We start from the raw sequence: 26266 nt of genomic DNA on the forward strand, positions 1-26266 counted from the left end.
ATTCACATCAACATTCTATTTGTAGAACCTTAGACAAGAGCTCGCGGAAGCACGAGCAACTACTACACATCTCCCCCTGTAAACCTCCATAATGAACATTCATTAATTATGAACATAGGTAAGGCAAGGTTGGACAGGAAGAATCCTTAATATGCAATAAGAGGCATATTTATCTATATGGAACATTGATAATTGATTACAGTCCAAGCATTAATCATCTGCAAATTCTAAAACAAAATCCTTGTATTTGGCTGGAATATTCTTTATACGGTTTGGGCGATTATTCACTTGGTTGGAGGATTCCGCAAGGGCAGACTTTTCACACTGTCCCCTTCCGTGTGGAACTATGCTTGCATTATCTGATGCGAGCACTGACAACTCCTCCGCAACCCTTGCATCCACACCAGTCAAACCAAAAGCACCTTTATCAGAATCACACTCAGAATGTACATCCATCCCTTTAGCACAATGAGCTCCTTCTAATGGCACAACATCATCACTTTCCGAGGCAGACACCTGCCTCCTTCCATGCCCCACCCGAGCATCCTCCCCAACCCGTACAGCCATATCCTTATCCCTCTCTAGGGGAACCACATCCTCAGAGGCATAATCTGGATCAACTCCTATTGTATCACCACCTCCCTCACTACACAGTTCCTTAGTACCCGCCAGCTTTCCCTTAACAAGGACCACCCTCCTCAAACTCCATCTGGTACCATCTTGCAATTTAACGTATCCATGACCTACTTTGGTCACAATTTTTGGTTCCATAAATTTGGACAAACCCTTTGCTACAAATCTTGGATTTTTCACCACTACAAGATCACCAATTTGTACACGCAGGGGTTTCTTTTTTTTAAGCTGAGATTCCCAAAAACTGGATTGTTTAACACGCACTTTGTCAAGAACCTCCTGCATGTTGATGCAACTTTGTACACCACCCCCAAGAGCGGCCACCCTTAGTTTAGATCCTGGTTTTCTCCCTCTCATTAACTCAAAAGGAGACACTCCAGTAAAGGAAGAAGGGGTAACCCTATAGGCTTTTAGAGCTTCAGTCACCACACTGCACCACGGCAAACCATTTGCGATGGCCAACTGAACTGCCCCCTTCACAAACCTGTTCATCCGTTCAACTAATCCATTGGCCTCTGGATTGTACAAAGCCACTTTATGGTGACGAATTCCTAGTTTGGAGAAGAACTCTTGCATGGTGACTGATACAAATTGGGGACCATTATCTGAGACTATTCCAGCCGGAACCCCTTCCCTGTCAAACACTGCTGACAAGAAGTCAATCACCTTCTCAGTGGTGACCGAGGACAAGGCCGTGGCCTCCACCCACCTAGAGGTATAGTCCACTAACACCACAAAATATCTGAAACCTCCACCCAAGGTGTCCATGGGACCCATAATATCTACTGCCACTTTTGACCACACCTCTTGCGGCACTTCCACAGGCTGTACGGGTTGGGGCGACGTTGTCTTACTTTTATCACTGACTGAACAAGCCATACAATCCTTAACTACCTTCTCAACCTCCTCATCCATCTTGGGCCACCAATACCCTTCTCTCAGCCTTCTTTTCGTCATGGATCTCCCGATATGCCCTTCATGAGCCAACTCCACCAACTTGGCCTTAAGAGATTCAGGTGGTATTAACCTGGTACCCCTGGCAATGCCCCACGGACCTTCAGACAACTCTGTCCATACTTGTCCGAACGACTTGTCCAATTCATCCTTGCCTGCACCTGTAGTAAGAGCAGTCTTGATTTTGTTCAACACAGGGTCCATCGCACATTCTCTACCCCATTCCTGCTCATTTACTGCCGGAAACACCTTGGCCACCAACACATATTCATCACTCATCACAGCCTGTTTTGAGTTTTCCGCACTTACATCATGCCGGGGAAAACGAGATAGACCATCTGCAACCATATTTTTACTGCCAGGTAAGTACTCCACCTTAGAATTATACTCACTCATGTCTGCCATCCAGCGCATCACTCTAGACGATGCCTGGAACAAACCCTTAGATGTCAAAACATGCACTAGGGGTTTATGATCGGTGCGTAATGTGTATTCTACTCCCCACAAGAATGTTCTAAAATGTTTGGATGCCCAGACAGCTGCCAAGGCCTCCCTCTCTATGACAGCATATCTACGTTCTGCTTCACTAAGAACCCTAGATGCAAAAGCAATGGGGCGATACGATCCATCAAAACACTGTTCAAGAACTGCCCCTACACCATACTCACTAGCATCCACTGTCAAAACCGTCTTCCTAGATGGAGAAAAGGAAGCTAACGATGGAGCCTGGTCCACTTGAGCCTTCAAGCCTTCAAATTCTAGCTGGCATGACCCTGACCACTCAAAACGTACGCCCTTTTTGAGCAACGCTCTCATGGCCACAGTTTTGTCGGAGTACGTGGGAATAAACCTACTATAATATTCGGCCAATCCCAAAAACGACCGTAATTGGTCCTTACTGGTGGGTGGAGATACTTCACATAACGCCTTCACCAACTCAGCCTTGGGATGTATCCCCTTGGCATCCAGCGTGTGTCCTAAATAAGTCACACTCTCCACCCCTATCTTACACTTACTTAATTTGACCGTCAAACCACTCTTCTCCAAAATGCCCAAAACTCGTAGAATCCTTTCATTGTGTTCCTCACGTGACCTGCCCCACACCAAGATATCGTCCTGGAAATATTCCACACCATCCACTCCGCAAAACAACTTTTGCATCACCCGCTGGAAAACAGCGGAGGCGGATGCCAAACCAAATGGCATACGCCGGAAACGGAAAGCTCCAAATGGCGTAATGAACGATGTAAGAGGTCGTGATTCAATGTGCAAATCCACCTGGTGATAGGCAGATGACAAATCTAAGGTGGAGAAACAAGATGCCCCTCCCACAAGTGAAAGCATTTCCTGTATATTCGGTAAGGGATGCCTGTCTATCCAGATACTTGAATTCAAATCTCTTAGGTCAACACACATCCTCATACCACCATCGGATTTACGTGCCAATACAACCGGGGCTAACCACTCTGATGACTCTACCTCCTCTATTACACCAGCTTCCATCAGCTTTTTAAGTTCTGTCTGGAGACTTTCACGTGCCATGATTGGTACACGCCTAACTCTGTGCACAACGGGAACAGCATTCCTCTTGAGCACGATCTTGTGTGAGAAACCCCGCAACTTGCCCAGGACGGAGGAGAAAACTGATGGAAATTTCTTTTGGAGATTATCGGCTGACAACACACTTCCTTCACTCAAACTACCTTCTCTTTCCTTGCTTACGCACAAAACCGGGACAGCTTTGCCAGGTCGAATCTCCATCTCTAGAGCAGCCTGCTCCTCCCATCCAATAACCGGATCGCCCTTACAAGCTACATACAGTTTTCCTCTGGCTTTTCTGCCATGAAATTCAATTTCAACCCACTCATATCCCAATACTTTAATTGGAACACGGCCATACGCACAAGGATTAATATCAGACGGGTTAATGTTCAACACGGCAGACTAGCAAGATGAATATTCCACCTTCACATATGCACAATACTGTTAAAGGCAGGCTCCAGTCACTTCCCTCCTCTATATTTTGTAGAAAATAGAAAGCGCAGTACCTCTAATGTCGGCACACAAGTAGTTAACTTTCCTCTCCTTGCAGTTCAAGTAATGTAGACACACCCACCCTTGAACAGGAAGCCTTCCGTTAACTTCCTATGTGGTGGGCGGAGCCGAACAACAGGGCATCCGTGTATAGTTTGCGTCTTCTCATCTACGAAGAACGCCGGACTGTGCCCCCTCCCAGGGTCCTCCTCTCACCTGTGCCGCTCTCCAGTATATTTGTGCACCGCACGGCACAGTCGCACCCTGCCGCAAGCCGCACTCGACCTCTTCCGGGAGCGCGGCTCGGCAGGATCTTCTGCTTGTGGCAGCGGCCGCTCAGCCGTAAACACGGCTGCACTCCTTGCCGTGTGCCGCGCTCGACCTCCTCCGGGAGCGCGGCTCGGCAGGATCTTCTGCTTGTGGCAGCGGCCGCTCAGCCGTAACACGGCTGCACTCCTTGCCGTGTGCCGCGCTCGACCTCCTCCGGGAGCGCGGCTCGGCCGGCCGCTGAAGGCAAGGTAGCGCTGGCCCAGCTGACACTTTTCACGCCGGGAGCCGCGCTCGACCACGTCCGGGAGCGCAGCCCAGAAATCAGCTGAGGTACCAGAGGATGTGTACGGCTGGCAAGGCGCGTGGGTCGGGTTTGAAGATCCTCGTCGCCAGTGTAATAACGAGACCTCCACAGGTAAGTTATTAAGTATTTATTTCTCAAACCCGAACTCCGTACATCATCTCTTCCCTGCTCCTTACTCTCTCTCAACCAACCGTCACCCCCCGAACATTCACATCAACATTCTATTTGTAGAACCTTAGACAAGAGCTCGCGGAAGCACGAGCAACTACTACACACTGCACCTTTTTTGCCCAAACCTGTTCCGGCATGCCGGTCATAGCCGTCATTGAAAGGACACTACAGGGACCTGATACTGAAGGTGGCTGGGGAGAAGGGTGAGCTGAGATTTCAAAATGCCAGAATATCTAAGTTGCCAGACTACAGCATTCCAGTTCAAGCAGCAGGAAGACCTTGCATGACAAGCGTAGGCTACCTAAAACATACAATATAAGATGTTCCTCCCTGCTAATACACAAAGACATAATGCATTTTTTCACTTCCACCAAGGAAGCATTCGGTTTTGTTGACACTCTTTGAAATGCGCAATGTCCCCTCAATCGTTGCAGCGGAGAGCACTGCTGCTGCTGCTTCTGCTGGGGCTACTGCCGCCTTTGGCTGAGTTCCTTCTATTTATCCCACCGGGCCTGCCTTAGAATTAGGGAGATATAATAAGCCCCCTCTTCTTTGCAAATGCCAGTTTAGTGCCTCTGGCTAAATGGTACGTATATGACTTTCAGCACATGTGAGTTACAGATCACTGGGTGAGAGATTAGTTGTGAAACAGACAGCATGCTGGTATATGACAAGGAGACGAGTGGCAGGATATTATCCAGGGAGGAACTTGCATAAGCACGGTGAGCACTGTCGCACCAGTATGAGACTGCAGGTGTGTAATTTACGGTTATATATTTCACAGTAGTATGCGCGGTTGGGCTGTGTGTGTGTGTCGCAGACCTAAGGTGTGTGTTCTGATCAGTTGTGGTGTGATAGACAACTATATGACACCTATCCTTATAACAGGCAACAGCTGGGTATCTGGCAGCAGAGGCAGGTGTCCCAGGAAGTTCATGCACAGCGGACGGCGCTGTAGTCGTTAAATCTCAGTTACCAGTTTATTGGTATCCACTACAGAATAATTGCTCATTTTACTATATGCATTGGCCTTTTATAGGCGGCCCCCCTACTTTTGTCTGTGGCCCCATCTGTCCCTCCCCCCCCTTCAAAATTTGATTCCTGGAGACGCCACTGCCTTTGAAAGGTTGTGGAGGCCTGTAATGAGCTCATTTTTACATGAAATTGAAGTTGTTATAGCAACTGGTCGAGGTCCAAACGATAAAAATTCAAATCAAAATCAGCATGTTTTGCGATCTGTTTATTTTATTTCTCTTGTCGTGTGCATGCCTTCCGTTTCACTAACATGACACCTACAAGTGCATTTATGAGTCTAAATTTAGTAGCAAGTGTCATGCTGAGTAGCTCCTGGTCTGAGTAACATCCCTGACCCCCAGGAGCTACTTTTAGTTCCTGTTACAGGAGCCCCAATTTTGCCTCCCTACCTAAGCTCTGACTTTCCCTTCTCAAGTACTAAGCCGCGCCACTCTTCCCGCTCGTGCCAGACCTTGCACAGACTAGAGGACACGTTAATGAAGTGCGCATCCTGTAGCACGTGACTTTCCAGAGACGCCTGAACGTGCAATCCACGTGATGACGGAAAGACGGGGCGTAACTAAGGTCCGTTTCTCGGATGGGAACTAGACACTACCGTGCAGATGGTGGGCACTTATACAAATCTAAATCTGTGATTAATAAGGTAATTCCCATACAGTGGTGTGTGGCAAAAGCAGCAGTGATTTAGGTTGCGTGCACTTTTTCTCTGAAGCTTTGGGCATTTCTCTCAAGTGGTGGGGGTAGTGCTTGTAACGTATTGGGGGATACTACTGCCAACGAACGATACGAACCTTCTTGTCGAAAAGGCACTTACTGATAAACCCTGTAAGTGTCAAATTCCAGAGAATACACGTATTGGCTATGCTCTGGGGCGGGGGAAAGGGAGACATATGTTTATGTTTGGGGGATGTGCGCCGCTCACCTTTTACTGGGAGATTGTTTTTCATGGGGATCTATTGTTGGGGTACCGTTGTTTTCTTGGTTTGATGTCTACTTGCCTTGGGAACGCATTTCGTTTTCTTGGGTAGACACTTTTTGCCGCGATGGCATACTTGATTTGGAAGGTTGGGGTCTCCTTCCTGAAGGGTGGTGTTGTCGTTCTTGTAGAAGGCTGCACTTTTACTAGGCTGACCCACTTCCCTCTTTTTACACAGCAAGCCGAGCCCCCTCTCCTGACTACAATATGAAAAGTAGCCAGATGTACTGAAAACAAAACATTACTTGAGCACTTCTCGGGTTAACGATGTGTGCGCGACAGGGTAGACCTGCAGTTAGACTCTTTCTACATCAGAATGAGTGTCAATATACAGGAAAGGATGTTTATTTAGCGTCTAGAAAGTTGGATATCCGAAGGAGAAAATGAAATATGAAGAGGAAAGAAAGACGAGACCGCTTGGGTGTGGGTTGGGGGGAGTTCTGCCATGGGGACGTGAATGATTTATTTATTGGATTTGTAAAGCGCGCTACAGCCCACGGGCATCGAGGCGCAGTTTCAAGATGATGAAAAGAGGAAAGCGGAAGTGCTACATCTGCTTTTCTATAACATCTTAAAAGTTATAGAAAATGTGTGTAAGGTGATGAAGGAATATAATTCAAAGAATGCATGTTTAGATAAAAGATGTAACGGAATTGGAAGAAAATGTGTTGTTGGTGAGTGGAATGCACGGGAACGAATTCTATAGAGAGAGGAATGCACGGGAACGCATTGTATAGAGAGAGAAAGGCATATTGCCGACGTAAATGTATGGTGTCGAGAGGAAGTATTAGACGTGATAGGAAATGCCAAAGATTTTCGGGTAATTCACATTACTCAGGGTCTACTAGGGTGACCAGATTTTCAAGACAAAAAACCAGGACAGCCAACAACATAAAAGAAGGACGCCAGCCCTGAATCCCCCACCTCCATTCACACAGTAAATACATACAAATGGTGCGCTTTGAGTGTTGATAAAAGCACGTTTATACCAAGCATGATACTGATTGTACAACTATTAAACTACATAATTCAATTAACTTGACTGTTATTGATATTTAGTGTCAAAATGTTGAACATCTCAACTACTTTGTCTCGGGAGGATAGCTCAGGGGCAACGTGCTCGCCTTGGAAGCAAAACGACACAGAGCAACACGGGTTCGATCCTCAGGTCCACGCTTCGAAACCTCTGGGTATTTATCATATATCATAACACAAAGAAAGATGTAAAGAGGAATAGCAAAGGTGCTTTTGTTCTGTTTGACATTACATATCTTGCTGTTCTCTCAGCCTGTCTCTGTGGTGCAAGCAGTTAATGCATGAGGCTTGTTCCTGGAACGTTGGAGGTTCGAACCCATCTTAAGAGCGTTTAAAACATACAAACTCTTGGGGACAGGGGGACAGAGGTCCCAATCCCAGGACAGTCACGGGCAAAACCGGGACATCTGGTCACCCTAGGGTCTACTCTGTTGCCCAAATGCTAATTTCAATGCATTTCCGCACCTCCCCCAGACTGTTAAAAAAATAACAATAAATAAATTAACAGATGCGCCCTAACACCCCACCCCACCTGACCTGTAAGGGTTACTGAGGCATCAGTCACCTCCTGACACATCCCAAACAGGTAAAGCGACAGCCCTGTTGGGTTGTATTTGAACGAGAAAAGGGATCCTGAATAACTAAGATTATGTATGATGATACACGGCATCCCCCCAATGGACACCATCCCTCCTCCCAATCCTCACTTCATGAGGACATACCCACAATTGTGACATGTTGTACATAAAGACCAAAACAGCAAGACTGTACGCAAACCCTGTGTTTAATAGCCTCTCAGTGTCACCCTCTCAAAGAATCAAGCCTGCTTGAATAGCATATGTACCAACCAATCATTCAGACAACAACACATCGGTTTTGTGGTGGCGAATGAAAGTAGAAGTTGAAGCCCCGATTGCTGCCCTAGAGACATTGACTAATGGAACCCGAAAGCCTCAGCCCGTTATGCCCAAACCCCTATGGTTGACCTAGGAAGAATCACCCTGCATTTCATATGCTGTAGAAATGGTGATTCGAATGCACCCTATAAGAATGGCAATTTAATATTAAAGGACTCTGCATTGTATATACAGTGCTTATCTCCACAACAAACTGAAATTTAGCACCAGACAAGGTAACCAACATATCCTACGTATTCCACTCTGCAAACTAACATACACACAAAACATTGACCCAGTGGGCACCCAGAGCCGGAAACATCCTACCACTCAACATCTGCATCCTCCATCACCACCCTCAGAAAAAACGACAAAACATGCCCTTTTCCCCACACATGATCCAGCCACAAAAACTCCCCTGCCATTGCCTATCTAGCCTTTCTTCTTATCCTGTCCTGAAACTTGTTACTTCCTGTTTACTTTCCACCTTCTGAACTTAAGAACCCTGTAAGGCTCTTGGGGCAGTGCTGGATACAAATTCAAATAAAATAAATAAGCCTTGAGCCCTTTAGAGGATTTCCGATGGGCCTTTTACAGAAAGGATATGGATAGTTCTATATTCTGAAGCCAATATAGCCACGCACACCTCCCCCAAAAAACCGTACCAGAACAACGACTCATCGTTCTCTGCCTGCTAGGCCAGACAGAGGTATAAATCCAAGTAACATAACCTCCTTACCTAAGGTGAAATCGGGAGAAATCCTTGGTAAAAATCTTGTGCCTGGGACAAAGACTCAAAACTTCTGTCAAGAACTGAAAGCAATGGTTACTACATACGTAAGTCCCAATTGCTCCAAAACGCGTGAAAAAGAATGTGCAGCCATCAGAAACAATGTCTTGACCAACAATCTCTTGATTTCAATCCTGCCCAAAGGCTCAAGCAGATTAAGTTACAAGGCCCTGAGTACGAGTGGTAGATCGCAGAGTGGAAGACCTACTTTTTCAAAGAGGGTTCAGTAAAGTAAAGGACATGAACATGTTAGGAACCAGGGATTCTGCAATCTCCACCCTGCCACACAGTAACCTAAAGGCCCAAATGGCTGCTGACTGGATTTTAAGATGGTATCGGTCAGCCCTTATTAAAGCTATTAAGCAAAACATTAAAAAAAGACTGTTGTGGAAAAAGATTGAATACCCATGGACCCACACCAGAGCCAAAAAATCAAGAAGTGGTTACAAGACTGCATGGGGATAGGCATCCAGAATGGCGAACCAAATCTGCCTCCTACTCAGAGGCCAGTATTCCTCAGACCCTGCCTTACAACTTCCAGGCTGCTAGTCACAGCTTGTCACAGCCTACAGAGAGTAGCCGTTGCCACTTTTAGGGTTATCGAGAGGGTGGGGAAATTAACTTCAGAATGGTGGAGTTGCTAGAGACCAATTGACTAGGGCATCCACTTCACGAGCTTCTGAACCCCAAGCAACAAGTCACCTGGGTATTGGAGCTGACTGCAAAGAGTTTGATGATGAACCCTAAGAATTTCATTTTGGACAGAGAAAAATCTAGGGATGAGTGGGAGGACAAATTCAGCTAGTCGTCTTCAGTATTCAGGACACCCTGAATGCCGATTCCCTGAAGGAAATCCACATGATTTTCCACCCAGTCCATAATCTGGGAAGTAACTCCCCCCTAAAGAGAACTTTCCTAATCCCACGTGTCTGTTCATATAGGTCTTTGTGAAAGTGTTGTTGATTCTCACCAACACTGATGTCCCTAGCAAGATGGGTAGAAAGTGATATGCCAGTTTCACTGATGCCATCTCCTTCCAGTTTGAAGATGGGCCGATTGGAGTATGGGCCACTCCAGCTGAACCATCCTGTGATGCAGCGTGCACCCCACCCTATCGCACTGGCATCTGTGGTCAAAACTACAAGTATAGTAAAGTCAAGGTATATTCCCTTCTCCAGTGATCCTGATCTCTGGCACCACTGGAGGATCATCCGACTGTGCTGGGTCACTGGAAAGAAGTGCTTGAAGTCTCTGTATGCTTGGTTCCACTTGTCTAGAGCATTGGTGAGCAAGCTGTGGCCCTCCGGATCTATATATGGGGGGGTAGCCCTGATCTTTCCTGAGTGGATTCCTGCCTCTATCATTCCCACTCAGACCTACTTCTCTTTTGAATGCCTTGTCTGTAGGCTTTCTCTCTCGCCTACCCATTCTCTTACTGTGGTTACCATCTACCGGCCTCCTGGTCAAATCACCTCATTTCTCTCTGAGTGGGCAGACCTCTCCTCCTCCCTCCTGGCCTCTACCACTCAACTCCTCCTCCTCGGTGACCTAGATATACATTTAGACTCTCCTTGCTCCTCCTCCTCTGTACTCTTCTGTGACCTCTGCGACTCCCTCTCCCTGTCCATCCTCCCCTCTGGCCCGACTCACTCTGCAGGGCACACACTTGATGTCTTGATCTCCTCTGACCTCCCCCTCCCCATCCCTCTGACCACTCCTCTCTCCTGGAGCGATCACTCCCTCCTCTCATCTCATCTCTCCCTCTCTTCCCCCCCAAGTCAAGCCTACCCCAACACTGCCACCTACCTTCTCGGACATCCGGCCCATGAAGCGTGTGTCAGTTGAGGCTTTTGCCGCCACTCCCCCCCCCGCCCCCCGCCTTTGGCTGTCTCTCATCCTGATACAGCCCTGTCTCTGCTCTACTCTTCAATTTCTGATACGCTTGATGTTCTTGCCTCTGTCATGAGGATCCGTTTGAAGTCCAAAGCCAAGTGCAATTCCTGGTATGACTCTGACCTAGCTACACTTAAACTTAAGTGTAGGGCAGCTGAGAGGAAATGGAGGACTTCCTGTTCATCCTCTGACAAACTGGCCTGTCGCCTGCTACAAAGGCAATACCGACTCTCTGTCCTCACCAAGAAGAGAATCCACATTCAAGCTCGTGTCTCTGTGGCATCTAACAACTCGGCCGATCTGCAAGGAGCTGGCCAACCCTGCTGCAGTCTCTACCCCTCCTGTTGCCTCCCAGGCTCTTTGCAATGCCCTTGCCTCTCACTTAATTTAAAAAACCCAGGACATCCTGTCCACCCTCTCCACCCACACTCCTCCTCTTCCCTCTCCATCTGCGCTTGCTGACCCTCCTTTAGCCACCCTCCCACGATCCTTCTCGTCCTTTCCTCTTTTCACCCCTGACAAGGTTGCTAGACAAGTCCGATCTATGAAAGCCTCTTCAAAACAGGTTCATCCCTGTTCCTCTAAAACCATTAAGGACCACATTGACACCCTCGCTCCGGCCCTTGCTGATTTTTGGAACCACTCCTTTGCCTCTGGATCCTTCCCCTCCCCTCCGAAGCACTCCTTTGTGCATCCTCTTCTCAGGTGTCCAGCTAACTATCGTCCAATTTCCATTACTCCCTTTCTTGGCAAACTCCTGGAAAAGTTGGCCATCTCTCAGCTTAACCTTCATTCCAATTCTGTTGGCTGTCTCCATGACCACCAGTCTGGCTTCAGAGCTGCCAGAAGCATGGACACTGCTCTCCTAAACATCCGTGAAGATCTGCTCACCAACCTTGACTCTAACATTCCCTCTGTCCTCATCCTCCTCGATCTCTCTTCTGCCTTCGACTCGGTCAACCGTACCATCCTGCTCAACCGTCTCCGTGAAAATTTGGGTATCACTGATCAAGCTCTGGCCTGGCTGACCTCTTTCCTCTCAGATCGACCCTCCCAGGTCCAACTTGGGTCCTTCCTTTCATCTATCTTCCTCTCTACCTGTGGTGTTCCCCAGGGGTCTAACCTCTCGCCCTGGCTTTTCAACCAATACCTGGCAACTCTCGCCCACTGCATTGCCATTTTCTGCTCAAATTTCCAGTGCTACGCTGACGACACTCAACTCATTTTCAGACTGCCCTCTGCCACCTCCTCTCCCTCTCTCATCTCTGATTGCCTAACTGCCATCCAAGATTGGTGTGCCGCCCATGATCTTTGTCTGAATGCCAGCAAGACGGAGATCCTCCTCATCAGCACACCGTCACCATCCTTTCCCCTCACTCTCTGGCTGGCCTCCCTTGGCCCCCCTCCTGCCCCCACCTGCGAGGCTAAGAACCCCAGGGTCATCTTTGACTCCACCCTTTCCTTCTCCGCCCACATCTCTGAGGTCTCTAAAAAGTCACATTTCCGACTGCACCTCCTCAGAGGTACTCTGCCTTTCCTCTCCTTCCCCCAGAAGCTCTGTATCTCAAGCTCTGGTTCTCTCTAGCTTGGACTATTGTAACAGCCTCTTTCTAAATCTACCTGCCTCTACTCTCCGCCCTCTGCAACTAATCCAGAACAGGACTGCGAGACTTGTCTTTGGCCTCAAGCCCTGGGAACCTATCTCTCCAGCTCTGAAATCTCTTCACTGGCTCCCAGTGGATGCAAGGATTAAATTCAAAACCCTCTGCATTGTCCACAAAGCTTTCTGGGGCCTGGGTCCAAAATACCTTCAGCTATCCCTCCACAAATACCTCCCCTCTCGAGCTCTTCACTCCTCTACCTCCAACTCACACAGGGTCAGTCGTTTTTCTAAGAAACGAGCTGGGGGTAGATCTGTCTTCGGCGGGAGCCTCCCTCTGGAACATCCTCCCTGCCACTCTAAAACTTGAGGAGAACCATCTCTGGTTCCGGAAACACCTCAAGACCTTCCTCTTTTCTTCTGCCTTCGCTCCCCCTCTCCCCTGCTGATCTGTTGTCTCTTGGCACCGTGCACCTGGCCACCCTCTGTCTTTTGGGCCCAGGTACCTGCTCATCCTGTCACCCTCCCGCACTGCCTCCGGGCCACCCCTTGCACTGGGGTATGTATCTGTACCCATACAGCCCCCCCCCCTTTTTCTTCCTGCACTTATCGGACCTACCCGGTCTGCTGCCTTAAACCTAGCACTTGCAAATTGCTGGCTGCATTACAACTGTTTGTTGCCTTTATTATTTATTTATTTATTGTTATTTATCTGTTTCTCCTCTGCTTCGCACTTTCCACCTCTCCCCCCTTCCATGCACTTTTCCCCTCCCCCTCTCCCATGCACTTGCGTGTTCTCAATGTCACTGGGCCTAGTAAGATCGCTGTTCTGTTCTCCCCTGTTCCCCTCCCTTGCAGCGCTCTGAAACACTTGTGTACGAGCGCGATAGAAATAAAATATCAATCAATTAGCTTACAAATCTCGCAGTCCTTCACCATTGACTATGTGTAGAAGGGCTGATGGGAGTTGTAGGCTAAAACATCTGTACGGACGTAGGTTGCATGCCTTTGGTCTAGCTACATCCCACCAGGGACTTTGTTTGCTGCCCTTACCCAAGGCACCATGAACATAAATGCTGACCTGGAGCCATGTCCTAAGAGACAAGCTCCTGGTGAGGCTAACTTATTGCCCAAAAGATAGGATATCCTGTCCAGAGTTTCCATGCTTGTGAGGGTGAAACAAAGACTTTCCCTGTGTCTCTGTTCGATATAGGGTTCCTATGAATTCCATCAACTTGGATATTAGAGGAGCCTTTTTCGAATTCACCAAGGTGCAGAATTATTTCACGCCTGAATGCACACAGTTTCTCTCCAACAGAGACGAGTGGAATGAGTTGGCACGGATCAGCAAGTCCTCTTAATAGGGATTTGTATGTATTTGTTGGAGCTATAAATACATTATAACCAAGGCCATAATCCTTGTGAGCAACCTTGGAGCCAATGTCAAACCGAAGGGGAGCACGATCAGCTGAAAATGGCCTTCCTGCACATCGAACCTGCAATATTTCCAAAAGCTCTTGTGTTTTGGAATGTAATGGTAAGCATCCTGAAGGTCGAACTTAGTTGGAAAAGCCCCTAGCGTGATCAAACGGGTGATCCTCTTTGCAGTTTTCATCTGCAATGGAGTATTCAGAGTGAGCATGTGTAATCTTTTTTTATTCAATATGATACATACACCTCACAATAGAAAGACCTTGGTGAACAAGATTGCATTTCTTTCTTTCTGTGGAACCAACATGTTTCCTCAGTAAGTCTTTAATGATGCCCAGGAAAGCCTGCTGATCCAGCCTTCTTGAGATGCATAGTGATTCTTCCCAAATTCGAATGGCTCACGTAAATTCCAGCGGTGTTTAGCTATCCTGCACACATAGGGATGTGGAACGTTATGTTCTTGCATCAATACTAATCCCTAGTTTGTCCTCCTCCTGGGCTGTGTCTGGAGGTGGGCATCTCACATAGTCTTGATTGCTCTGGCTTGCTGGGATGCACTGTAGTGCCCTGCTTAGGGTTATTGAAAGTCTGAAATTCAAGGCATAAGATAAGCAGTATTGCATCGCAATTCACGTTGCAATAACGAGTCATTGCTTTTCATTTTCTAAATCATGTTGCACTAACTGCAACATAATTTCAGGGGATATGAGCACATTGTTGTTCTGTTCTCCACGCTCCCTGACATCACACATAGCCTATATAAAAAGAAATGCAGTCTCTGGCCGACGCCAAAATGTTAGAGATGTAAACTGGCAACACGAGTCTGGGATTCTACCTGTGTGGTCTGCTAGCAATTCTTAGGTAAATATTGCAAAGGGGCTGTTGGCGGGATGGGACTAAATGAGTTGGCCGTTCTTTTAATTGTCTGTCCTGTTTGCTGTGTCCCCCTGCATTTTTCGCTTTTGTTTGATCAAGTTTAATATCTGGTGGGAAAAATTCAAGTTGGAAGCGAATAGCAAGCCCTACGTCACTTGCCACCCGAATTCAATAGATACACACAGCACACCATTTCCAACTTGCCAAGAACCAAATATCACTAGCCAGTGGTGAGTGTAAATTTTGCACTCTGTACACAGCACACCATTTCTTACTTGCCAAGAGTCAAATATTACTAGCCAATGGCTAATGCAAATTTTGCACCCGAGTTTGTCATTTTATCTCGGTTTTCTACCCCCTCTGTGTTCACTTTTCTCTTTTATCCATCCCTCCGACTCGTATCACTCCCTTTTCTTTCATCCATTCCGCTCTCGCACCTCTTCTCTGCTTCTTAAATGAATTGCCTTCTATTTCACTTCTCTACCACTCTTTTGCCCAACTTTTCTGTGCTCTGCACGACACTCAGACTTCAATGTCATTGGAAGTGATGGGCTCTCGTTTACATGCATGTGAAAGGCAGTGTGTGCACATGTGAAAAGCAGTGGTTTGCATGTATGTACATATGAAATTCTCGTGTGTGTGTGTGTGTGTGTGTGTGTGTGTGTGTGTGTGTGTGTGTGTGTGTGTGTGTGTGTGTGTGTGTGTGAAGCCGTAGTGCATATTTGAGGCTGAGGTGCCTGTGCATGTTACCGTCTACATTGATTTTTACATGTCAATTCAATGAAAACGCCCAAACCTATGATCATGGTTAACCATGCAAATACCTGCAAATCCAGGACTACCTAGAAACTAACAATTTACTAGGTTCACGGCAATCTGGCTTCCGTCCCCTTCACGGCACTGAAACAGCCTTGATTGACCTCAAGACCCAAATTGACGAGTTGAAGGACAATGGTAAAACAGCGATGCTACTCCTCCTTGACCTATCTGCGGCCTTCGACCTGGTAGATCATGCAGTCTTATGCAATCACCTCAGCTCAGCCGCTCATTTCTCAAGTGATGCCATAGCTTGGGTACAATCCTTCCTTGCAAACCGGACAATGAGAGTCTTCTCACCTTCAGCAGCCGCTGATCCCATACAAGTTTCTTGCGGTGTTCCCCAAGGATCATGTGTTTCTCCGACGATGTATAACATCTTTACTAAGCCCCTGTTTGATAAGTTGGACAGACTGGGTGTTATCTACACTAACTACGCAGACGACACTCAGATTCTAATCCCCCTTTCGGGTAACTTCTTGGAAGACACGGACTTAGTAAATAAGATATATCTCCTCATTCAGACTTGGATGGCATCCCATGGCCTCTGCCTGAACGACGACAAGACGGAGCTACTGATCATTGGCTCAGCATTGGCTATCAAAAAACTTGACCCCAACTATGCCGCATTCAACATTGACAATAACGTCATCAAAGTGATGCCTGCAGTCAAAACCCTCGGGGTCTATCTTGATTCAGCGCTCACCTTCAAAAAGCAAACAAACTCACTAGCATCCTCCACGGCATATACTTGCAAATTGATCCGAGCATGTAGACCTTTCCTAACTGAGACTAGCTGCATCACATTAGCTAATGCTCTCATCATATCCAAGCTGGATTACTGCAATGCCCTTTATGCAGGCTCTAACAAGTATATCCTTAACAAACTACAAACTCTCCAAAATAACGCTATCAGAGTAGCTTTAAACATTCCTAACAGAGCCCACATCCCCACCTTTAGGAAAAATATCCATTGGCTAAAAATCAAAGACAGGATCACCCTTAAAATACTCTCACTCACATCCAAATGTCTTAACAACATTGCCCCCCCTTATCTGGCCAACAGAATCCACAAGAGAACCTCTAACCGTCCCACTAGACTGACCAACGCCTTCACCTTAGTGATGCCTAGATTCAAAAAGAGTACAGCCGGCGGCACTAGTTTCCCAATCATAGCTGCGCAAACTTGGAACAAACTCCCCTTGGATCTCAGAATGGACCAACCTTACTCGAGTTTCAGGCGAAAAGTCCTTACTTGGATCCGTGCCAATGACACTTAGCTGGACCTCCCCCTCCCACATAGACACTAGATATCTGCAACCAGCTGAATGACATCCGATCAACTAGACTTAACCCTAGCTCCGCACTTTTCCTCTTTTTCTTTTTTTCTTCTTTTCCCGTTGCTTTCTCACTATACTTACCGTTGATCTAATGTGAACTGTATAAACTGCACTTTCATGATTTAACTGCGAATGTATAACGTGTATTTCTCCTGTAACTAAGTTCTTAAGCAACCTTGTACTGTTTGCGCCCAGCTACCCCTTCGGGTTTGGTTTCTGCGCTATACCAAATAAACAAACAAACAAACAAACCCTGTTATTGCCAATTTTTACAGTCTGGACCCAGATTTGATGAACAGGGGCTAAAACCAGCACCTGGTTGTTAGGCATCACCCATTAAGCAGGAGCTACCGCTGGGGAATGGGGAGCGAGTACAGAATGCACTGCAAATCTAACTTTCACATGAGATGCACACAGCACTTACCCATTGTGTTAAATATGTACTAAACTCTGAAGATAGCATGGGAAAGATCTGCTCCCAAGCCATTCCCCTAGAGGCTCATGTGAAGAAAATGAACAGGAAATCTGACAGATTCTCCATTATTCCCACCATTAGGTTTTATAATCAACAGGTTTTACCAAAAATAACGTATGGGGCAGAACTGCATCCATAAATTGGTTTAAAGTGGATTCCGATTTCTAGAAAAGATTTCTGAACCTATCCAACGCGGGACCCATTGCATCATGTAGACATGAGCTTGGCCTGCTCTCGATCCAAGCCACCATTGATTGGAAACAACTGTCTTTGTTTTATATTTTGGATCCCCTGATAATTCTTTATACATGGATCTGTATCAACTAACACACTGCAGGGAATCACCAGCACTCAATAGTTGTATACCAGGTTGTAAAATGATCCTGGAGCCTTTGAGTCTAACTATGTAGGATCTTCTCGAAAACCCAGTTCAGGCCAAGAGCTTGGAACTGGATTACAGCCAGGAATCTTGTCCGCCAATGCAATCTATTCTCATATACAATGGTGAAGGAAAACACTCTTAAAATCTTGCCTGGGTATCTAAGCAGGTTTCCGAAACAAAAGTGAATGCTTCCTTTTATGTGCCTAAAACTCGATTTGTATTCAACTATGGAGATCGATAGTCGCCAAAAAAGACCTAGAGAAGATATATTATGTAGGCCAAAAAGACCCAGAGAAGATATATTATGTAGGTTTTGTCAGTTTAATATTGACAATCTTGAACTTTTTTATTTAATGTTCCTCTTTACATCTTGTTTACACAAGCCACTTTAAGCGATTTGTACATGATGAACTAACTTTTCAATTGAAAGAATGCTGGCTACATTAACATTTGCGGCAAATCACTTTTGTATATACGTTTTTGGATATCGAATTTTAAGTCTTGATATTGTGTTGAATGTGTTACTTTAGAGATTTCTGTGTAAATTATTTTTGTTTCCTTGTGAAAGGTTTATAACAAATCAAACACACTAATATTTTAAAACTAAATATCTAGATTTATAAAAGTGAAAATGTGTGGGTGATAGGTTTGTGGTAGAGCGTTATTCCTTATCCAATTCCACACCGCTTCACCAATCTGCACCACATTTTGCATAGTTACCTGCTAGGACCCTCTGGACATGACTGGCTACATAGCATTTGGACAACCCACCATTTCCCTGGATTTCAGCACATTCACACATTAGACGGTTGCCTGAACCGGTGAAACATAAATGTGGTCGTAGAAGGACTGGTCAAGACACAAGAAACAAAACTGGTGGTCCCTCGAAAACCACGTTTCACGGCCTTAAGATGCACGGTTTCCGAGATATTTGCAGTGCAACGAACTGCACACTCAACTTTAGAGAGACTTCAGGGAAAACAGAGGGGGTCGTCCCTGAAAAAATATATAATTACACAATAGACCATTCTGGTATATAAATTGTGGTTTACGGCAACGCACTGGCAGAGCCTAAATTGATAGAGGGCACTGTCAAACCAGGATAAATATTCCTGACTTCTAAATGTGATCAATAATCACAGACCACCTTAAAATTCTAAAGAATCTTTAATCAACAAGTACGGTTCTCTAAAAACACATTATATTGCAATTTAATCCAAAAGGGACTAGTGCATCCCAAAAGTGACTTGTGCATCGATTTTACACTGTAGCCGGATTCTAAAAAGATAATGGCTAACATTTTCGATTGTGAAAAATCACTGTATTGCAGTTCACATATAGAATCTTTCATTAGTATTCAACTATCTTCATATAGCTGATAATATAACCCAACATGCTTCATTCTCATTTCACAGATTCAAGATATTTTGAGAACTTCTTCAGGGGATTTAAACACACATCTGTCAGATGAAATATTCTATGCCAAACAATTAATTCACTTGGTCTTTGCCTTGTTCTCAATATGTTAAAATGTCCAGTTGCCTGAAACACAATATAAAAACAGCCTGAATTAGTGCTGTGTTTATTACTAATTTGCAATCCTCTCATAACTTAATAACTTGAATCATGCTTACCACCAGTCTGTGTTTCCAATCGCACAGGTGCGTCAAATGCCTTTTTAATTAGGCTTTCACCTGAAAGAATATATAAAGCCAAGCTTACTATTTTTACTGCAAGACTTGGTTGTATTTTCACATCGTTAAGTATTATTGTAACATGGGAGGGCGCTAGAGGGCCCAGACAAAATGGCTGCAGTCCTGTGAGCTTCAAAGCAGCCCCAGGATAAATACTGAGGGAACCCGACCTGCCACATTCATAATGGACATATGGTGTGGACCATGAACGTGTAGGGAGCCTGGGGGACCTGCATGCCTCAATGGTGGAGAATGAAGCACTGACTCTGGCTGTGTGGAAACGTAAATCCGGCCTGCCAGGTCCAACGCGAGGTGCAAGAGACTTGCCGCCGGAGTGAAGGACGGAGGAGGCCGTCCCGCAGCGCCTGTGTGACAGCCCATGTGTTGAGCAGAGAGCACAGCCCTGAGTTGAAGCATAGGTTTGGATGCTGGATTGGGACACCGCAGCAGACCAAACTAGCTGTCAGTGACCGTGTGCCTGGGGACCGCTGGTGAGCATAGGGAATGCGCTGGAAGCGCTGCCTAAGGGCGTGCAGCAATGAAGGCCCTGGGCACCTATTGGCACAGCTGGGAGCAGCCCACGCTGGAGACATTGACCCAGCAACGGGTAAAGAACACAGTGCGGCGAACAGAGTGTCCATCCCTAGGCAGGGGTGCTGCGCTGTAGGATGGGAGAGACTGTGCTGCTAAGGTCCGCTCCTGCCTCTTCCCCCCACCCCCCTCCCCATTCCCACCCAGATGTGGACTGGAACATAGGGGGCTACCTGCTGTGGTACACATCCCTGGAGGCGTAATCCTGCAATACAGGTCCCAATTCAAGAGCAGGGCCCGGACCAGGGAGGCCAGCCTGTGCACACCTGGACAACCAAGGGAGAGAGTGAACGTACCACCTAGACAGGAGCCTACGATTAACTTGGGCCCATCTTTGAGTGTACATCTAATCCAGTGTCTGGGGCGCCGACCCATACGGTGACCCCCAGATGAGAGACAGTGTAGAAGGCCCAGAAACTGTCTGCAGGTGCCTGGCTCCCGATGGCACCTCCCCCTCACTCCCTCAAGCGTAGTAGAACACGGGAGAGGGGAGCGGTTGTTGTGCTGGCCCTGAACCTAGGGAAATGAATACATGGACAGATACTGTGGGCAGTGGATCCCAACACCTTGAAGACCCAAAGGCGAGGGACAGTGAGACGGTGGAGGACGCAAAACGGCAGAGTCAGAAGGGCTACATATATTCTTGTTTAGTGTAGTGGCCCCGGGAAGGCACAGCAGAGGCACGACCGTAACGGGGAGAGCAGCACGAACGGAAAGCGACACTGTTGAAATCACAGAAATCTGGCAAACAGTCGAAGTTGCAATTCATTCTCCCGGGTTGGACCCAGGAGGAGCACTCGACGACATCAAAACGATGCTTGGTCAAGTGCAGGCAAGCATACATACAGTCTCTAGATTGGAAGATGGACACCTTGACATGCAAAGTGGACCATTTGCAGGTACGCCTGGACAAACATGGAGAGCGCCTAGATGAGGTCGCGGGCTGGGTTTCCACTATCGAGAATGAAAAACATACTGCCACAAGAGACCGAGCCGTTGTTAAGAGAGCGCTCATGGAATTGGCGGACAAGCATGATGACCTTGAATCTCGGTCCCGCAGGAACAACCTGAGAATTATAGGGGTGCCCGAGGCAGCGGACCAGCACAACATGGAGACAATGGTGTAGGACCTTATTAGGGAAATCCTGGGAAATAAATATTTCTCTGCGGTATTTATTGTGGGGAGAGCCCATTGCATCCCCAGTGGAAAGAGACCAGTGGCTGGGGCACCAGCGAGACCAATAACTGCTCGACTACCGGGATAGAGATGGGGCCCTGGGAAAAGCTAGGGAGAAAGGCTCCCTGACATATCAAGGAGAATCGAATCGATCCTTCTCTTCCCAGACTTCTCCGGCAAGGTGCAGTCATCCAGGAAGACCTATATAGATGTTAAGAAAGGACTTTGGGACAGAGACATTAAATAGGCAGTGTTATTCCCCGCCAAACTGAGAGTGGAACACGATGGCTGTTTTTCCACACCCTGGAGAAAACAAACACGTTTCTGGAATCGCCACCTAGAGCGCCACGTTGCAGAGGAAACTATGAACAAAGGGATAATCCCCCACAAAACAAACGCTAGATGTCTGCAACTAGCGGTGAAAATGATTAAACAAGCAACTGTCAGTCAGAGCTATGTACAATAACTAGGGCTGACTGGGCCCTGGTGTATCCTCATGCGTGAGCACGTTTGTTGGTGGGCGGAGGCGGGTGGGCGGGTAACAGGTGTGTTGGGGTTGCTGGTGCGGATCGGCGGGGATTGGGTTTTTCGAGGGGAGTTGGGAGAATGCAGTGGTTTCCGGTGCCGCCTTGCTTTGCAAATCAGCTGGGGGTGGTGGGGGTGTGGAGGGCTTGCACGGCTACAGTCTTCATATTGGGGAAACTTTGGGAAATTGTCACAACAAGATGGCTAAAAGTATGACGTTGAACGTCGGGGGGCCTAAACTGTCCATCAAAATGCTGGAAGGTTATACAGTACATGCAACGTCATCAAGTGGACATAGCGTTTCTTGAAACTCATTTGACCCCCGGGAGAGAAATGAAATTTGGGCAAGGATGGGGTTGTCATTGTTATTTTTCCTCCTACTCCAGGGATGTATGTGTATACTGTTGCGAAATATGGTTGGGTTCCGAATGATTTTGCAGGTTAAGGATCAGGAGGGGCATGCCTTAATGGTACATGGGTCAATACATGGCCGAATATTCAAATGGAATAATTTCTATGGCCCCAACCAAGACTCATTGGAAACCCATACAACCCGAGGCATTGAGGCGCTGTTGCACGTACAAGTAGGGGGAGACACAATTAGTCAGACAGTATACAAGGTATAGGTGAAAAGATTTTGAGTCCTTCGGAGGTCACAGATTGATAATTGGTGTTCCCTGGAAAACGGACTACATTATTATTGGATGTGGATTAAGTAGTTTACCGTTGTTTTTGAACAAAAATATAAACTTGTAGAACATGTCCCCACATACCAAGCTAAGAACTATTGTGAAATGATTTCTTTTTTTGTACTGCAAGTTTTAGCACTTCTTTTCTTTTTCCCCGTCATGCTGTTCCTTTTTTTTAATGATTATGTTGTGCATCTCTGTTATGCTTTTGTACTATTGTCCTTCTGTCTTGTCGGCGCACTGAGGCCTAGGTGCGTGTTGCGCTATATAAAGGATAAAGTAAACTGGGAGCATACTTGGGGTTACAATGGTTGCAGAGTGGAAGTGTTACATACATCCTGGTCATGCATACTGAGCTAGGGTGTCAAACAGAGCTGAGTAGGTGGTCAGACAGGGGAGATTAGAAGAGCTTGGTTTTGAGGGCTTTGCGAATGACCCAGTAGAATTTCTCGGCCCTCGGGGAGTGGGGGAGGTCATTCCAGGGTTTGGCAGCGCAGTAGGGGAAGCCCCGCTTTAAATCTACTCACTTTTGGCATGAGGAGTCTATCTGAGTAGGGCGTCCTAGTGGGTCTCAGGGAATGGGCTTTAGTGATTCTTTGTGTGAGGTAAGGAGGCACTGTACTGGTGAGGCACTTGTGGGCAATGAACAATGTTTTGACGTAAATCCGTTCGGGATGGGCAGCCAGTGAGCTTCCCTTCTGGCATTGGAAATGTGTTCTCGTTTTGTGATGTTCAGGGCTGCTCTCAAAGGATTATTGTGAACAATTTGCAGTTTTCTCATATTGCCAGAGGAAGTGCCTGTAAAGAGGACGTTACAGTAGTCTAACTTTGAACCAATGACTGCCCGGCGATGGTGAGACAATAGTTTTTTGTGAGGAAGGGTCTGGCTGCATTAAGGACTTTGGTTGCGTAAGCTGCCAAGGATGTAATGGCGCTCACCTGCCTGGCTGGGGTTAGAGAGGCGTCAAGGTAGATGCAGAGTGTCTTTACTGAGACTGGAATCACGCACTGGTCGATCTGGAAGGAGGTGTATTGAGAATTGAGAGACTTATGAATAGGCAGAGCCAACAATTAGGATTTCAGTCTTGTTGCTGTTTAGACAGAGGTGGTTCGCTGCCATCCATGCCTGGATGGTGGAGTAAATGTTGAGAGTATTGGAATCCTCTGGGTAATTACCTGAGAGTGGTATCAGAATGTGTGTGTCATTGGCATAGTTGGTGTAGGCTATGCTGAGGGAGTCTAAAATGGGGCCATGCAGGACCCCTCAGTGACGCTGCAGGTGATGGGAGAGGCATTGGCTGTGTCTGGGAAGACGCTCATGACTCTGCCTTCCAGAAAGGAGGCAATCCATGCAATGGCAGGAGGGGAGAAGTTGGCATGGGTAATGAGGTGTTGGCAGAGGATTTGATAGTTGACCAGATCGAATGCTGCAGATAGATCTAGGAGGAAGAGCAAGGTGCAATTTCCCTTATCCCTAATCTCATCAAGCTGGTTCTTGAGGTCTAGAAGTGCAGATTCCTTTCCATGCCCAGGGCGGAAGCAGGTAGTAGACAGTTTGACGATAAGTATGGATTCCAATGGCATGAGACCTACACGCCATACTTGGGAAATAAATATTGCACAATCCTCGGATAAACTATACAAGCGCAATTATCGAAGCATGCTGGAAAAGGTCAGGTCATCAATGAATAGGTGGATGAAATTGCCACTAAACTTCTACAAGGATATCGTTAGTAAAAATGGTGCTACTTCTGCGCTTTTTGTATGTGTTTTATAACGTGCCCCTGTCACTCCCCAACAAGTACTTCAGAGAGCTATGCTCAGAAATCCTCTGGTTCATCTGGCGGGAAAGCAGGTGCGAGTGTCCTGGGTGAAATTGGTGGCCCCATTAGATAAGGTGCGGGGGGACTGGCGTTTCCAGATTTTGAAATGTACTATGAAGGTGCCCAGGTAAGGTTTCTCCTCTATTGGTTTGGGGATCAAGCGGACAGAAGACATGTGGAGAGGGCTCTGGCAGCCCCAATCCTTCTGAGAGCGATTGTACTGACATCGCCTGATCGGACCTTGAAGGTGACCAACATGGTGGAACTGACCTGCAGGTCGTGGGACCGTCTTGAGTGCAAAACAAAGAGGGAAGTCTATGTTCCTCCCAGTTATATACATCCCAGGGATTGCATTTCCTAACGAGAGGGGATATGTGGGCTGCATGAAGCACTTGAACATAACCTGCTTTAGGGTTTTGTTCCCGGAAGGGCAATTTTTGACAATAGATGAGATATGAGATGCTATGTGGGATTACGGGTGCGATTAACAACTCTTGCCAGACAGGCTTTATTCTGTCTGAACTTAAGCCCTCCCCAGTGATTCCTTTACTTAAGAAACCTTTGCTGGATCCTCTGGTGTCTTCGAACTATCGCCCTATTTCACTACTTCCGTTTCTTATGAAACTTGTTGAGTCTGGTCTCGCCCATGGTAATGTCTTATATGGAATCAACGGGGCTTTTCGATCCTGCCCAATCTGGTTTCAGACCTGGTTGGTGAACAGTGTGTCCTGGTCCCAGCTATTGACGACATGGCTAGGCTGGTTGATGCAGGAGGGCTTGGTGCCCTGATTTTACTAGACCTGTCAGCTGCATTTGACACCGTGGACCACCCCATCCTGCTTGACCGCCCGGCTCAGGTTGGAATTTCAGGCCAGGTGCACACCTGGTTTATCACGTTCCTGGCCGAGAGAACTCAGACTCTTATTACTTCCTCTTTTTCTTTCTACTATTTTCTCTGTTATTTATGGTGTCCCTCAAAGCTCTGCCTTGTCTCCTATCCTCTTCAATATTTACACCTGGCCTCTTGTGTGTCTCATCCGCTCCTTCGCCATCAGGTGCTATTCGTATGCTGCCGACACTCCGATTCGGATCCATTTAGATCTTGATCAGACTTAGGTGGTGGTGTGCTTGCGGCGGTGCATGGTGTCCGTGGGGGACTGGATGAACCGCAAATGGCTGAAGTTGAATGGAGACAAGATGGAGGTGCTGGTGTTGGGTTCTCTTCCTGATCCTTCACTTTGGGTATCTTCTTTTTGGCCTTTTTCTTTGGGTCCCCTTCCTGTCCCGGCCGAAAAGGTGAGGAATCTGGGTGTGGAATCTGGTTGTAATAGTCTCTGCCTCACTTTCCATGGAGCCACAAGTTGCCGCTGCATGTAAAGCGGGGCACTTTCATCTCAGAATTCTGAGGAAGGTACTCCCACTGATACCTGCTCATTTACATCCTCCAGTAGTTGCCACTCTACTCTTGTGCTCAGTCGCCTAGACTATTGCAACTCCCTTTGTCTCAATCAAAGGGTCTAACACAGCTGCTTCAATGTTAGCAAAATATGGCTGACCAGGTTGCTACTGGCTCCCCTTATGAGTCCCATATATCCCCTATTCTCAGTTCTCTTCACTGGTTGCTGGATGTCCAGCGTATTGCCTTTAAGGCCCTCTGCTTGGTACACCGTGCCCTGCATGTCCAAAGTGCTGAATGTCTCCGTGATAAATTCTCCTGCTACCTTCCTACGCGGTCTTTACGCTCTGTTACTGCGGGACTATATGTTGTTCCCCCATCTCAACGCTCTCACCTAGGATTGTGACTGTAGTCTCTCTTCTTCAGTGCCATGATGCCCTCGGGCAAACAAGCACTTAAT

The 26266-nt window shown here is 47.0% G+C and overlaps 1 protein-coding gene across 2 annotated transcripts in view; it reads left to right on the top strand.

The window, feature by feature from the left end:
* Nucleotides 1-5944: 5944 nt before the first annotated feature.
* The window catches only part of DNAJC14 (DnaJ heat shock protein family (Hsp40) member C14), a 215996-nt gene continuing 195674 nt past the window's right edge, over nt 5945-26266 (top strand). The window contains exon 1 of one of the 2 annotated variants that reach the window (XM_069653711.1): nt 5945-6044. The gene's annotated coding sequence lies outside the window, so the exon portion shown is untranslated. The remainder of the gene's footprint in view (nt 6045-26266) is intronic. The other variant, XM_069653712.1, reaches the window with a different exon arrangement.

This window comes from Ambystoma mexicanum, chromosome 3q, assembly GCF_040938575.1.
Source record: "Ambystoma mexicanum isolate Mex_15411 chromosome 3q, UKY_AmexF1_1, whole genome shotgun sequence".
NCBI lineage: Eukaryota > Metazoa > Chordata > Amphibia > Caudata > Ambystomatidae > Ambystoma > Ambystoma mexicanum.